At 43.6% G+C, this 17,040-nt stretch overlaps 1 protein-coding gene across 12 annotated transcripts in view; it reads right to left on the bottom strand.

Moving 5' to 3' along the window:
- Positions 1–17,040, bottom strand: part of GRIN2B (glutamate ionotropic receptor NMDA type subunit 2B) — a 298,063-nt gene that overhangs the window by 269,867 nt on the left and 11,156 nt on the right. For 3 of the 12 annotated variants that reach the window (XM_081879276.1, XM_081879283.1, XM_081879288.1), the window contains exons 3-7: positions 16,854–16,926; positions 14,816–14,900; positions 8,837–8,951; positions 5,782–5,976; positions 430–925 (exon numbers count right to left, since the gene is read on the bottom strand). The gene's annotated coding sequence lies outside the window, so the exon portion shown is untranslated. The other 9 variants (XM_081879281.1, XM_081879284.1, XM_081879282.1 and 6 more) reach the window with 7 other exon arrangements.

The raw sequence follows: 17,040 nt of genomic DNA, 5'->3' as shown, positions 1-17,040 counted from the left end.
CAGGGGGAGAGGCAAGTCCATCTTGATCCTGTCCTAGACACCTGCCCCCTGCCCCACCCCCCACCCCCTTTGCAAGCGCCAGAGGAGCCGCGACACCGTCGTGACAGGCGGGAAGCTGCGGGGGGGGGGGGCGGCGGCTTGCCTCCTTTTGCTCCATCTCATCTGAAGAGCCAAGCGAAGGAGGAATCGACATGTCTGCACTGCTCCCCATCTTAAAATTGTACCTGCTCTCCGAACAGCATGGCTGGCTCTTTTGTGAGCTTGAGCTACTGCTGCTGGGCGGGTGGTTCGTGCCATTCGTACAAATGAGCCCCTAAACATGAGTTGCTACTTTTCCATGGCAGATTTTCTCTTCCCCACCCCCGCCACCCCCTCTTCACCTTTCCTGCAAAGAAAGAGAGAGGCGAAGTCCCTTTTTCCCCCTCCTACCTTGGTTTGTAGAAGCAGAACCTCTAGGCGGACAGATTAAGGGAGTGAGCATGTTGGGAGTATCCAGTCTCCTCTTCTTGCTTGCATATCCACATAAGAAGAATGAGGTTTGGGGAGCAAATGGGGAGGGGGCGATGCAATATGTTTCTAATTGGAGGGGGAGAAAAATCTTTTTCTTGCAAGAAGGCTTGGCTTTGGCAATCTTTGTGTCTTGAAGCGGTGCAAATGTAAAACGAGGTTGAGAGAGGGAGGGAGAGAGAGATCGGCTTCGAAGATGAATCAGACCGTGTGGAGAGGAGGGTCATAAAATGCAGGATCCATAGAGATCATTAAAAAAAAAACCAAATCGTGATGGTTCTTCTAAGGATGCAGATAATACAATAGAAATATATAAATATATATTCCTGTGAGCCCTAGTAGAAGGGGCTGGCTCTGGCTGTCGCGGATGTCGGTGCTGGTCCTCTGAGAAGCATGATTATTCCCCAGGCGTCCCCTCCTGAAAAGGAAAAAAGGGGGAGAGGGTCGGTATTGAGCTGGCTGCGAGAAAGACCGAATCGCTCCCGTAGCGAGGCACTAGCACGTTTCCAAGAATGGCAAGGAAAACGCATTTCCCCACATCAGCCCCCACTAAAGGAATGGCCAACAGCTGGCACGGCTCTATAAATATTTCAGAGATGCTCTAGCTGTGCCGTTGCTGGGACGGGCACCGAGGCGAACTGGAGAAACGGGCGAGCGAGAAACCACCGAGAGAAGGAACCCCGTAACGCGCGCACACACACACACACGTACACACGAGCGCGTGCGCACGACAGCCAGCCCCCCACTCGCGAGGAGCATTTCGCTGGCGAGCAAGTGCCGTTCCCAACCCCATCTGCATTGCTGTTGACATGTCGGCGGTCGCTTCCCCCCCCCCACCCCTCCTCCTCAACCCACCGCCACCCCCAACCCCCGGGAATGAATGGAGGAATGAATGAATGGGAGGCGGGCGGGGGTCTCCGGGCTGAGCAGCGAGGCTGCATTTGGCTGTTCTGAGAAGGTGGCGGGGAGATGCACACGCGCCGCCGGCGGGCACGCGGGGCTGCTGCCCAGCGCCCATCACCTGCAACGTGTGTCTACGGGAGCAATGGCAGCAGCAGCAGCAGCAGCAGCTTCATCTCCGGCAGCCCCTTCCCCGCCGTCCATTGGTTACCTGTTAGCTAGGCGTTGTTGCATGCAGGGGAGGCGGATCGAGACACGGGCTGCTTAGGGCACGGTCTTCCCAATCCCAGCTGAAAAAGCAACGGGCCATCGTGCACTAGAGGAGAAGAGCCCATTACGTACCGGCAAGAGCCTCTTCCCACGAGCAACAACTGGCAAGTCCACGGGGGAGCTGCCTGGGCTGGGGTGGGTGTGTGGTTTTCTTTTTCCTTCCCCCCACTCCCTCCCTCCCTCCCTCTCTCTCTCTCCTCCTTTTGGGGAGGGGGGCAGAGGGCCAGTGCAGATGGACCACGCTCGGGTCCGCGCAGCTCACACGCGGGGTCTTCTCGGAAGGGGCGAGCGATCGCGGCTCAGCGCAATCCGGAAGAGATGCCCGCGCGCATCGTCCTCCTCTGCAATCATAAATAACAGGAAAAATTAATCCCACGGAATTCCTCGGAGGTGTTGCTGGTGGTGAAAGGAGAGGAAGGTGAAAACCAGGGCGAGAGAGAGAGAGAGAGAGAGAGAGGAGGAGGTGGGGGTGGGAGGAACCAAGGAGCCACGTCTCACGTAAGGTGCACTCTCTGGGGCGCAAGGCAAAATGCTCCTGGGGACCCAAGGGGGGAGCTGGGGCGGTGGGCCGGGGTGGGTCACTCTCCCAGGCGCCCGCCTACGAAGTCTCCAGCATTCACACGCATCCACGCAATGAATCTGGTTCTGTACAAGTGTGTGCGCGTGTGTGTGCGCGCGCGCGCGCGCGCGTTCAGCCTCGAAATGGAGGCGGAGGAGGCATTTCTTCTTCTGGGCCTGGCTTCCTCGCCTCGCTTGCTGAGCCACTGGCTGAGACAGCTGCCAACGTCACGTAGCCCGAGGGCAGAAGCGCCGGCTTCGCCCAGCCTCTCAGCGCCTCCTACTGGCGACAGCGGAGAACCGCGAGCGGCGCCAGCGAGCGGGATTGGGGGGCAATCGGTGACCTCAGCCAGGCTGGGCCTCCGCTCGCCATCCCGGAGAAAACTTCCCTTCTAGAGAGCTTCTCAGGTTGTTGGCGAGGAAGGAGCCTCACTGAGGTTTTCCTTCTTGTCTTCCTTCCCCGCGGGGCTTGCTGCTGGTGGAGCTTCCCTAGCGCCGATCCCGAGATCGGTGAAGAAAGGCAGGCGGTGGGGAGGCCAGCAGGAGACCCAGGCGGCTATTCTGCAATTAAGGCCGGCACATTCATGACCACCTTCAAAATTAAGTAGCCAAGTGGTGGGGAAGAAAGCTGAAAAGACTCAGGCCCCTTCCCCACTCCCCAAATGAAACATAGCAGTAGCATTTAGGCAAAAGAGCTCTGGATCTGAGCATCCTCACACCTGTGGAAAACTTCTTCCCACACCTCTGGATTGTATTATTACCATTATTTATTAACTTTGTATACCACCCTTCATCTGCAGGTCTCAAGGCGGTTCACGCAATAAAACAAGATAAAAACAAGAAATCCATGTAGACCATATTAGTTAAACAAAAGTAACTGCCATCCCTTCATAGTCTGTAGGGCTGCGCACTCAAAATCACTGACTATATAGGAATTCCACCTTCATCCATAATATGCACTTCAAAGGTGCAGAAAGTTCACCTGCCAACCAGTCTCTAATCAGCATAACTGGGTGCCTGTGACTATGGGATGGGTTCACACAGGCCCCTGAGATTTCCAGTACACACAAACACACACACCTCAGTGCTACACACTCTTTTCAGTAGATTTAAACACACCGAGCTCTGTACAGGATTGAGCCCCCCCCCCAAGATCGCAAGTGCTTCCCCCACATATAGAACATGTTTTGTGACCCAAGGTCTAGGGTATCATCCATATGCTCACCTTCTTTCTTTCTTTCTTTCTTTCTTTCTTTCTTTCTTTCTTGTACAACCCCTCATCCAAAGACCACAGGGCAGTTAACAACATAAAAATACAAAATGGTAACACAAAATACATAACAAAACGAAAACAAACCAATAACCCCCACACCCACAAACACATTTAAAAGGCCATAGAATGTTTAATCTGCCAAAGTTCTGGTGACAGAGAAACCTTTTCACTTGGTGCCTGTTCCACCGTGTCACATGTTACACCGGCGCAATCATACGTGTCAGGCACTTTGCATTTGTGTGCGCATGAAGTCAGAGACCAAAAGCCATCAGTTATGAAGGAGGGGTGGGTGGCCAAAAGGGTCAGCTTCCAACTGGAGAGGATCTTGAATGGTTCACTCAGTTTGCAAATTAATAGAAAACTATTTAGCACCAGACCAGGACTCCACATGAGTTAGGCAAGGCAACAAAGCAGCACCTTCCTTGTCCTGGCAGACAAAAGCTTTTTTAAGAGGGCAAGGTTCTTAGTCTTGATTCTAGTTTTGCTCATTTCATTTTTCAAGATCTCTGTTATGGTAATATGTTTTCTTCCAGAAGCTAAGAAGGTGATGGGACGTTTCCAAGGAATCCTGCTACAAGGAACAGACAGACACCAGGAGTGGCAACTCAGCCCCACAACTGTGGGTGTCTGGGGCCGTGGGTGCCATGCAGAGTACATGGCCCTGGCACTGAAATTTGTGGGTGCCTGGCCCCTTCATGGAGAATTTATTTTTTTTCAAATTTGTTTTATTGATTTCCCAAAAATTTTAAAACAAACACAAATCTTATCTATACCTAATCTTCATAACATTATTAGGTGACTTCCTCTAATCCCCCTGGCTGAATTTCAGTGTATATCATTGTAACAGTTTTCCAAAACTAAATTTCTCATAAAATTAACTTAATCAGTTAACATCATTCTTTCTTTTCATTTTGACTTTAAACATTTTATTCTCTAACATCACCTATTTAAATCCTAAGCCTATCTGGTATTTGCAAGTATTCCCAGTTAAGTTATCTTAGCATATTTAACTAAATAGTCTTTAAATTTCATCCATTCCCTCTGGTACTCCTCCTCCTTCTGGTCGTGGACTCTTCCAGTCAGGTCGGCTAGCTCCGAAAAGTCCATCATCTTCATCTGCCATTCCTCCACTGTTGGAACTTCTTGTGTTTTCCAATTCTTAGCTAACAAAATTCTAGCTGCAGTTGTGGCATACAAAAACAATCTTACATCTTTCTTGGGCAATTCCAAACCTATTATTCCAAGAAAAAAGGCCTCTGGTTTCTTAATAAATGTATATTTCAACATTTTTTTCAATTCATTATAAATATTCTCCCAGAAGTCTTTCACCTTGGGGCAGGTCCATCACATATGATAAAAGGTACCTTCTTTTTCTTTACATTTCCAGGATAGATTATCACTATTATGATATATCTTTGCTAATTTTACAGGAGTTAAGTACCATCTACAGTGGTACCTCGGGTTACATACACTTCAAGTTACATACGCTTCAGGTTACAGACTCCACTAACCCAGAAATAGTATCTCGGGTTAAGAACTTTGCTTCAGGATGAGAACAGAAATCGTGTGGCGGCAGCACAACAGCAGCGGGAGGCCCCATTAGCTAAAGTGGTGCTTCAGGTTAAGAACAGTTTCAGGTTAAGAACAGACCTCCAGAACAAATTAAGTACGTAACCAGAGGTACCACCGTATACATCATTTTCATAATATTTTCCTTTAACACCATACATGCAGTGAACTTGACCCCTTTTCTCCACAACCTTTCACAATCTTCAAACATTATGTTATGACCCACATCTCTTGCCCAATCTATCATCCACAGATTTAACTTTTTCATCCTTTGTATGCCACCACAACAATAAATTATACATTTTAGGCAAGTTTTTAACTTTAGAGTCCAACAACTCCGTTTCCAGCTTAGTTTTTTCCTTCATGGGGAATTTTGTGGGTGCTTGGGCACCCAGGGCCCCAGGGAATTGGCACCTATGACAGACATTGACTCAGGATGTAGCCTAAAATGTGGAACATGCTGCAGGGGTAGTTCTTTGTGTTTTAAACAAATAATTAAATAACCTTCAGTCACTATTTTCAAAAGCAGATTGTCAGCAGGGTCAATTGACACAGCAGACACTGTTGTCACTTGGTCATCACACATCCCCCTAGAAAGCATCTGTAACATGTGCAGAGGAGGTCCCATCACTGTAAACAAGATGGAGACATTAAGCAGAAAGCTAGAACTAATCATAGCTCCCAATGTGTCCCACTTTACTTACCAACATGCAGCTCTCCTTCAAACATTATGATGTTCACTGAAAGATGAATAAGTGGAATGGGCTGGCAAACTCATGACAAGAGGTATGAGACAGGCCCAATAGGCAAGGTGGCGAGGAAGCACTCTTTAACAGGCTAGTGGTGGGGCTGCAACTCCTACTTTTCAAGCCTGGGCTTTTGCCATAACAAGGAAGAAGCTGTTGGGGTAGAAGAACTCTTAATTATAATGTGTTGGGGGTGGGGGTTGTTATTGTTTTTTGAATACATACTACATCCCTGCAGTACCATGGCAGAACAGGCTTACAATATATGTGTACAGCAGTTTAGGACATTATTTTAAAACAAAGCTCTTTTGCACTGTGTGCAGTGACATGTCTTAATTTACACCTGCGATCACCGCAATGGCATATTTATTAGGCAGCAAGGTCTGTAATTATTGACTGTCACCACTGCTCCACACCTGGAGCTCCTGTCTTCTGAGTGCCACACTGAACCACAGCTACACTTTTGCTTTCTCAAGGAGGGTAAAGCAATCTGGACTTCTTTTTTCCAACATTTCCATTGCCTATATATATATATTTATTGTGTGGTTATTTATTTCTTTATTTTCATGTGCTCAAAAGTATGAGGTGCGCATTACGATCCTCATTGCATGCTGTTGGCCCTACATAACTGTCTGATTACCTAACTTGAGTCAGTACATAAAGATTTTGATTTTCCTAACTGCTTTAAGTTTATTTATGAGTGTATGAGAGAGAGAGAGAGAGAGAGAGAGAGCGCTATTATATAAAATAAATTGCAGAAAGACATTTTGATTGTTACCTTTCCAAAGGCAGGAGCCATTATAGCTATGCAAGGGGTTTGAATTCATATCAGAAGGACCAATGTGTATGTAAGTATAATAGGAAAATGGTTAAAGGAAATTATGTGGGTTATGGCACTGAGGTGGTGGTGTTATTAAATAAATTAACAACTAACTGCTCCACTGCCACAATTATGAAAGTAGACCACTGAGTTAGTGCTATTAGCATGAGTAAGGCTTGCGGGCTTTGACCACAGGAAAATTTAGGATGAAAAGGAAAATGAGATTAAGAGGATATATATAATAATAAATGGCTTAGAAAGACCAGTAGGCTGCAAGAAAAGGTTTGTGGTGAAATTTAAAGGAAAATAGATATAACAAAACCTCAGTCGTGCAACCTATAATTTATGCATGAAATTAACTGACAAAAAAAAGAATGATTAGAAAAATACTAAGATTTTTCAAAAAGGGTTGAGAAAGTATAAATGAGACTCATACAGAACAGGGTAGGCAGAATAAAGGTAGTTTGGAGAATACTGCTGCTGTTTTAAAGCTTGATCACTTTTATGATCGTTGGGCATTTTTCTATAGTATGATTATAATGCACAGTGGTTGTGGTTGTTTTTTAATGCTGGTGCATATTCATCTGACAATTAGCCACTTTCAGAGATACTTCAAACTTGCTGAATTAGACAAACGATTAGCTCACTCTTCAGTTAAAATTAATTAGCTTTTGCCCTCTGTGGGAATAGTGTTAGAAAAGTGCAGCCCACACAACTTTCCAGACACTTGCCAGGAACGGCATTGTGGGCTTGACTTTTTGTTTACTAAAGAACAACTGGAAGGATTTGGATCCGAACCATGGTTTGGAGGAAGACTCTGCTTCAGCTGTTGCACTCCCTGTCTAGCTTAGGGTTGCCATATGTCCAGAATTTCCCGGACATAGCCAGAATCATGCAGTTGGAAGCAGTGTCTGGGCAGAAATTGCTGAAATGTCTGGGGAAATCTGGATGTATGGCAACTGAAGTTGGAAGTCTCAATTTTTAAGGTGGATCTCCTTTAAAATAGCTCCAAAACTTCATTTTTGAAAAGAAAGAAAAAAAGCTTAACAACACTTGTATCTGGATTTTCACTTTTTGAAAGATGGCAACCCTAATCTAGATTCTCACCACACAACTGCTGTTTACTAAACAAAACCCCAGTACACAAGTAGAAAAATACCATCTATTTGGGCCATCACTCCTGAACTGCTAGGAGAATCACCAGACTGCAGGAACAACTACTCTACCTGAAATCGATGGCCTTTTAAACTGTGGGGGTGTTGTTTTTGTTTGTTAGAATGCTATATATTTTCGTGGTTTTTATATTGTTAAACCCCCCTGTGATCTTCAGATGAAGGGTGGTATAGAATTTTAATAAATAAATTAAACAGTATTTGCAAAAATGGTGAGTTCAAAGTTCCAGCTTTCTGCCCCACCCCACCCCACCCCATCCACAGCATACATTTAAAGCACACAACTTTTCCCAAATAATCCTGGGAACTGTAGTTTGTTAAGGGTACTGTGGTTTGAAGCTCTGTGAGGGGTAAACTACAGTTCCCAGGATTATTTGCAGGAAGCCATGAGATTTTTAATGTATGGTATGTATGAAGGCTGAGTTTCTGCTTTAGGGGCAGTATGCTAATGAGGAAAGGCTTGGGGATTTTGGCCATGTACCCACCACTTCTAGATGAATGGCAGAGAGCAGAGATAAGGGGAGATAATGGGGAAATGAAACAGGTTGTGAGGAGGGTTGAACATTATGAAGGAGGGAGCAGGGAACCACAGAGTTGGAGGGACCTTGTACGTCATCTAGACTTCCTTCTTGAAGCAGGAAATCTAGAGCTGAAGTAACTGGTTACAGATCTCTCACTGAAAACAGATCACTGCACATATTCTTGTTCCTGAGAAGTTAAGATCTTTCCAAAGCTTTCTGTATTCATCTGCTGTCTTTGCCATTCGGCCTCAGGCAACTTTTCATAGAAAAACAGTTTGGTACCTCCTGCCCTTGTTGAAATTACAGAGCAGCCACCGCCCCCAAGTGAAAATATCGGAGGAAAAACAGTCCAGTAAGCCATCTTTCTAAAACGTTAAACTTATGCATTGGTGCCATTATAGACAGGATGATGTAAGTAAAGGCCAGAATTTAATTTGCTCGGTATAAGAAAATGATAGGTTCCAAATTATCCCAATAAATAATACACCCTTTTTGCTCACCGTGAAGTATTCCTCTCTAACTTAGACGTCATAGAGGCAATGAATTCCATTGTCATAAAGGAACACCATCTTGTACCCTGTATATCAGATCACCGAGTCCCACTCTGTTATCCACCTATCAAACAAAGTATGACAATGACACAATTCTTGTAAATCTGAAACATACGAGTATTCCACAGTCAGAGAAACAGAGAGATCAAGACTGCTAAAGTGAGTAGGAATTCCAGGCGGCCTATATGCATATGGGGTTTCAGAGGACAGAGCACTTTCAGTGCTTCCTAATAGTTAAGCTTGCAATCCAAACTTCAGCTGGTGAACTATGGGGTTCGATGGGGCAGTGGGGCCGCCGTCACCACATTCATGGCTGTGGTGGAAAGTGAGGGAGCAGGGAAATTGGCACAACAACTAGGGGTATTCATGGGCTGCTGCCATCGGGGATTCCACTGGTGGCACTTTTGTGGGTAGAGCAGGGAGCTCCATACTGGTAGAGTGATGCTGGTGTCACTCCACAGGCAGAGGTCAGCAGAGACCTGCAGTGCTGGGTGAAACAACACCTAGGTCCACCCAAATGACCTATTTGCCTTGCCACCCCAGTGTACAGGAGGGCTGGATTGTAGTGTAAAGAGTGGGCATTAACAAGAACATCTAAAAACAAATGACCCAACATTGTTGTGAAAATCATTAAATGCCCATCTTTCTTTCTTTCTTTCTTTTGCTGTTGAATGGGATCTAGTGCATCCTATATAATCCCACAAAGACTCACCAAGCTACAACAAAACGCAGAAGATCTCATTGTCATGCAGTGAAAGCGGCATCCTAAGCATGGCAAGTGTAGTTCATCCATCATGTTACACAGGCAGCTGCAGTCCTATTAAGCTACTACTAAATGTTAGGTGTGCCAGTTGCACCAGTATGACCTATGAAAACTGGAATGTCTTTAGTATTTTGTTTTCTATCCCAGCTTTAGGTCCAGCAGGATCCCCACAGCAGCTTGTATAGATTAAAGAAAAAATGCATTACAAGAACACTGTAACAGCTTCTACTGCCTCTAGCACATATGCCAATCGATGCAGAAGTGTTTCTAGGTACTTAAAGGACTCAGGACACAAGGGCTATGATGCACATTTGCACATCCTGATTTTGAGGGATACACACCTCAAGGAAAAATAAATGGCCGGGTCTCATCAGCACTGTGCTTTGCAATGTACCCAGAACCCTGTAGGCAAAGTGATAAAGTGGGAAGGGGCCTGCTGCAAAAGTCCAGGGGCCTAAGCCCTTGATTCGGTGATAGCAGTGCCCACCTTTTCCCCAAGACTGCAGGACTTTTTACGGTCCAAGGGCAGGGCAGGAGGAGGAAGACACAGCACTTGGTCCTCCTAGGAACTGCTGAGTGTCAGCAGTTGGATCTTCTGTTTCCTAGCTAGGCACCCTTCACTCTCTTTCCTCTTTAATGCAGTTATAGCCAGGGTCCCAGAGTCTCTTAATGAATATTAAGTAATAAATGGTAGGTAAAGGTAAAGGAGACCCCTGACCGTTAAGTTCAGTCACGAACAACTCTGGGGTTGCAGTGCTCATCTCGCTTTACTGGCTGAGGGAGCCAGCATTTGTCCGTAGACAGCTTCCAGGTCATGTGGCCAGCATGACTAAGCCGCTTCTGGCAAACCAGAGCAGTGCACAGAAACACCGTTTACCTTCCCGCCAGAGTGGTCCCTATTTATCTACTTGCACTTTGATGTGCTTTCGAATTGCTAGGTTGGAAGGAGCAGGGGCCGAACAACGGGAGCTCACCCCATCACGGGGATTCGAATCACTGACCTTCTGATCAGGAAGCCGTAGGCTCTGTGGTTAAGACCACAGTGCCACCCACATCCCTTCAATAAATGGTAGTATTTACATAACATTTAGGATATTGCAGGGGAAAAGACAGGCTGCAGCAGTTCCCCTGAACTGTGCCAAACATGGAAATTCCAGGTTTTAGCTAAGCTTATTAAACTAGTTTCTAACAATACATTGCATCCCACACCCACCTTGCCCCTCTCCCTTCACTTAAAAGCTATGCAACAGCTTCATGCATGCGGCACTTCTATGCTGCATTTAGAAAAGGTAGCTGTTCCATAGGCAGTACATAGGCGCAGCAATTGCTGGCCTACACCCTAAATCTTGAACTGCTGACAGAGCAGTTGATAGGGTTAGTTCAATAGAGTCTACTTCCTATAACATGTTTTCTATGACAACCGAAAAATAATGGCATGGTGTTAGTAAATAGGGAACAAACGCTGTCATTTAACTACCTAGAGTGAATGAATTGCAGCAAGTTAAACATAGCAATGTAAGAGTTGCCATAGTGAATCAGACTTGTGATCCATCTTAAGAAATGTCCTGGCTAACAAGAGGCATTCATTTTTCATTTTAGAAAATGAATGAAAACTCTTGAGCAGGTTGATACAGATAATCTTTCTAGAGTGCTAGATCTCATTCCAAGCTATAATATTAAGAATTGGCTTAATCCCTGCCCATATGAATTTCTGCTTGTTTAAAAAAAATCAGCACTAGGTAGCATTCTGTGTTTTTGTGTGTGTGTGTGATCTGAATAAACTATACAGTTATGATGTTAAAAGGGGCATGAGACCAACCTCTGGCCACACACCAACTGCCCCACAGAGCTTATGATAATAATATTCTGTAGCTGGTAATAGTATTTGGTGGAATACCATCCCAAGAGAGGTCAGATCAGCTCCCTCTTATCCACTGACAGGCTAAGACCTTCCTATTCAGAGAGGCCTTTGAAAACTAAGGTATGGTGCTCATCACTGGGCTGCTGTCAGGGCAAACTGTATTTTAATTGCTGGTTATAAATGTGTTCTGATATATTTTAATTATTGTTTTTAACTGGTTTGTTTTTATAACTTTGTATTTTATAAAGTTTTTTTAACTGCAAGCAACCTTCAATCCCAACTTAGAAGAAAGGTGGTATATAAAGACATTATTTTGATGATGGTGGTGATGATGATGCAAACCCTACCATAATAATAATAATTTAATTAAGTAAATTAAAATCCAATCTACTTAGCCAGGGTTATGTTTTTTTCCCCACCTAGACCACAGGAAAGGCTTCTCCAGTCCAGTGGTGACCAAAATATTTTTTAATACAACTCCCATCATCTATGATAACTGCTGGCTGGAGCTGATGGGAGTTGTGGTCCAAAATATATGAAGGCCACAAATTGGGGGAGGCTGTCTTGGTGGGGAAATGGCAGAGGGAGAACTCCATTTGTGACCAAAAGGTCTAGTTTGAACTCACCAAATGGTTTTACCCAGCAGAAAGCAAGGCTTTTTTTTTACTTCTACCCCTGTAAAAACCTAGAGTGCCTGGAATATGAAGCCCCTGGACCAATTTATAACAATTTGACAGGTTTCTTTCCTATGGGCGCTTTTCTCATGTCTATAATTTTTAGACCAATTGCCCACAAAATATTGGGAAGAGTAAATGATTCCTTTTGCAGCCCACCAAAACTGTAAGAGCTACTATTGAGTAAAAACCCACAGCAATTATCCTTCTTAAATCTGGCAGGATTCATGCCCTCAGAATAAATGATTTTGCCTGCAAATTTCATCTAATGCCACACACAATTTTAAGTTATAGACAATTCCTTTTTTTAAAAAATCAAACTTTAAACTGAAGGGCTAGTATGCCTGCAAATTTCATCTACTTCAGTCAAAAGGGGGGGGGGAGTTACACAGCTGTTCACCATCATCACCATAATGAATGGGAGAAAATGAAGCAGACTTGGACAGACTCCAGCCTAAACAAGCAGCCTACAAAGCACCTTGGATCAAGGTGGGCTGTTTCCCAAGCACTGGATCAGAGTCTCAACTGAATCTTATGGTCAGTGCACTATATAGATTATGAACACTGAGGAATCCTGAAGCTCATATTGAAACAGGGACATTTTCACAGATTTCTTGTTTTTTTTTAAAAAAAAGGAATAGGGAAACATGCAGAAAGCATTTTTGTTTTCCTTTTTATGTTATGGGCTTAGGTCAGACGTTGAGTACTTAGGTCAGTACTCAACAACTTCCTGTGAAACTATCTCAGGTTGGAGGTTATGCTTTAATAGTTTTGAAGTCGTCTGTTACATATGCCGCCGCCACCAAGTTTTCTGTCACATTTAATCTGACAGTTCAGGTGGTTTTTCTCTCTCCGTCATGATTCACTACACTGAATACTTGTTTCATTCATATGTTCATTTCCAATAAACACATAATGATTTTTGCTTGGAGGTGTTTGGCAAAGCCACAGGAGGTTTAGCTTTGCTGATCTAGGAAAGGCTACAAGAGTTAATTCAATTCAGTGAATCTCAATGTAAAGGTTCTCAGTCTGTGAATGAAACTCATTCCAAATAAGAAGTTGGTGTGGCATATGCAGCTTTTTGTTTGAAAACATTTGCTATGAGCAAGGGGATGTGAGGAGCCCAGCTATTCAATGTCTTTGAGGGTAGGAGCTAAATTCATAGTTTCATAGTTCTGCATTTGGAGAGGAATTTAGACTATTCCTCACATTTGTGTCTCACACTTTATACAAAGAGTTCAAGGATTTACATTTTATCCTCACTTTAGCTGCATGAGGTACATATCAGGGATGGGTCATAGAGTTTACTGTATGTTTTTTTGGGGGGTTAGCCTTATTTGACTGTTGATATATTTTATGTGACTTCCTTTTTCATTTTTATATCTTATGTAAACTAGAGATTTATTTTTGTACTAAGTGGTATACACATTTTATAAATGAAGAGGGCTGAAAGTATAAGATCCTGGCACCAACTGGAATCAGAATTGGATTGGAGCACCTGAGTTATGGCATAATGTAGGAAACCGGCCTAAAGCAATGCAGGAGAGTCATTCTAGGAGCAGAGTTGATCTCATAGCCAGAGCCAAGTAGTCCATCAAAAATGTTGGCTGGGACAGGTATATAGAGGAGGACCAAGTAGGTAAATGGACAATGAAGCTAAGAAGTTGAAAACAAAGCTGCCAAGGAGATGAACCTGAGGTCTGACTTGTAGGCTTGGTCAAGGAGGAACTAACATGTTGTTAAGAGATGGTGAATCACTCCTGGAACCTGAGAGGACAATAGTGGCCCTTCTTTTCCACTATATAGCTTTAAGTGACTCATCACAAGCAACACCAGTACACAAACCAGGAGGCTCCAGTTACAAATCCAAAAAGATTTAACAGGAGGTTAGATGGAGTGAAAGTGAGATTTATGCCTGAATGGGGATCTGAAACCACGTCTTCCATGTCCAACACTCTATATCCACGATATGCAAATTTTAAAGGAGATTATGAAGTTCACAGGTTCAAATTCCCTCAAACAATTTTGTCAGGAATACTTTAAAACAAAATAAAAAAATTCCTTCCAGTAGCACCTTAAAGACCAACTGAGTAGTACTCAGTTGGTCTTTAAGGTGCTACTGGAAGGAATTTTTTTATTTTGTTTTGACCATGGCAGACCAACACGGCTACCTATCTGTAACAGGAATACTTTAGTTAGAGTTAGAAGTACAGCCTTAAGGAAAGAAGTTTGCCTAGAATGCCTTTCAGAAACTAGAATTGTAAATAATATTTAAATTCTGTAATACAGATCAGATTCCAACTGTTGTATTTCATACCACAGAGCCACCAGGAATAAGAAGAATTTATTATTTCTATGTTGCATTTAAAAAATGCCTTGAGTTCTACAATGAAGGCTTCATCAGAGCATTGAAAACTAAATCAAAATTCCAGCAAGGAAGGAAGGATTTAAGTTTAGGCTTAAGCTTTGAAGTTGTTCCCAAGAAACAAATTATTATTGGATGGGAACCAACAAAGCAATTATCTAGTTTGCTGCTCATGCTACTGAGGGCTGCTGCCTGCACCCAGAGGGATCTGACACAAAGGCCCTTACCTAACCAGGCTTGTATAAAGGAACAAAATATTACTTACCATTATTCTAAACACTTCAGTTTCCTGGCTATATGCCACCAGTGCAGGGAAAGGGGAATCTCTGTGACTATGATGCTGACTGCTGCTGAGATTATATACCAAAAACACTTTATCAAAATGATTGGGTTGCTATGGAAGTAGGCAAACTTATCTGATAATTTCATATTAAAGTTTTGCTTTTGAATGATGCAAGATCAATTTATTCAGAAAGCCAAGAGCTAATCACTGCAGAAGGCTCACAACTCCTGTTTTGACAGTGAAATCAGAATTTCTGAGGTATATTTTTAAGGTTACCATATGTCTCTGCTTTCCCAAGATGCTTCCAATTTTCATATTGTCCCCCATTCTTCTGAAACCTCTAAAATGTCTCTTTTTCATCTAATTATTTAAAACATCTGAGGTTTTAAATTTCTTTGGCTTTTTCTTCTTCAGCTGGTTCAAGGCCCTTTTACATTAACAAAAGCTACTAAGGAAGAACCTGAAAACAAGGGGACATGAGGCCCTGCTCAAGAGAATCCAATTGAGGGGACCCACAGGTGTCAAAGGCACATTTATATTTACACTTCTCAGTGGCCATGCCCTCTTCAAGTAGCTCAGCACCTAATTTGCTTCTTTCTTCTCTTCTGTAAGCCAATTCAGAGATTTCGACAGACATTCCTCAGAAGCAGGTGTAAATTTGAGTCTTTTTTTATTTTCTCAGGAGCCAAACAGGAGTAACAATGATTCCTCTTGTGCTATCCTATGTGGTGTATTTATTTCTTCAGCACCAACTGACACCCTCAACTGCCCTCCGGTGCTTCCTACTCAAAGTGAATTCTTTGGTTGCCCCTGGCAACTCCCACAGCACAGACCTGGCTAGTAGTAGAATTTTAAATCTTAAGGGTGAATTTGGTTAACTAAATCAAAGAAATACCTTTGCTCCTCAGAACTCTGAGAAGTGGCATCCCTCAGGCTGTGAGGCTGGCAGCTGAAGAAGCATTGGGGAGACTGGGGGACTTATTTATACAACAGCACCTCCAATGGCTGACTCAGATAAGATCATATAGTTAGGTAGTTCAACTCTCAGCTGCTAAATCATCCCCAGCTTTTATATTCAGTTCTCTGGCTGTGTTGAGATTACATGGCTGCTGGTAGCTCAAAAGCCATTACCTTTTTTATATAAAAGAACAAACATCTTGGCCTAATGAAACAGAGAGGTATATAGTTTAAAGTAGCTGTGGAAGGGATCTGACACTGACTTCTTGTGGTGAGGGGGTGCTAAGAACAGCTTCATGAAGACAATATTCATTGGCCCTGAGGATGTATTTACACCTAAATTTTCAAAACGGTAGCCATTTATTTCCACATTCATCCTTCTTTACAGTATGAAGAAGCCAAGGAGAAAATGGACATAGTTAAATTGTGAATAGCAGGTCCTATTTTGGGGGTGGGTTTACAAAACCTGGGAATTAAAGCTTTGAATATAACACAGAGATGTTGCATACAGCTAGCATGCTGTATGCAACATGACTTGGCCATCCTAGGTTCACTGCAGAATGTTTCCCAAGGATAGGACAGAATCCCATCAAGAGCCAGAGGCCTTGTTTGCTCTAGGAACCAAGAGCCCCAGTGACAAGCACAATGCCATGTCATTTATCTGGTAACATTCATTGGAGAAGGCACTTGCCCTCTTCAGTGAACTGACAATGAGGCAGGAACAGGTATTTCAAGAAAACAGCATGAACACTTATGTTATCTCGTTACAGGAGTTGGTATAATATTTTCAATTCATTTACTGAGCTGAACTCACGATGGTTATTTGCAAGGCTGTAGCCAGTGAATGGATGCCCTCATACAAATGAGGTACTGCTACACCCTAGCCAGTGATGTTCCCCACCCCACCTCCACCCCCACCCCTGGGCTTTTAATGTATAATCTGATAGCTTTGATTTAAATAATGAAATCTTGTTTTTAAGATATGAAAAAAGTGTGTGTGTTGTTTTTTAAGTGAACACCCAGCCGCCCACCCAAAAAGATGCAATCTCCAAATTTTGCTTACCTGACCCATCCAGCTTTCTCTTCCCAGACTGAAATTTAAATATTCTGTTTTCTTCTTATTTGCATTCACAAAGCTGTACAGACACAGTCATTGGCAATGCCATGTTCAGTCATTGGCAATGCCATGTCACTATTCAACAGATACCCATGAAACTAACTTCCATATTGCATTTCCTATTATACTTGAC

The sequence above is a fragment of the Podarcis erhardii genome (genome assembly GCF_964252035.2).
Source record: "Podarcis erhardii genome assembly, chromosome: 10".
In the NCBI taxonomy this organism is placed as follows: domain Eukaryota; kingdom Metazoa; phylum Chordata; class Lepidosauria; order Squamata; family Lacertidae; genus Podarcis; species Podarcis erhardii.
Note: the sequence above shows the minus strand (reverse complement) of the source record. Positions and strands in the feature narration are given on the sequence as shown.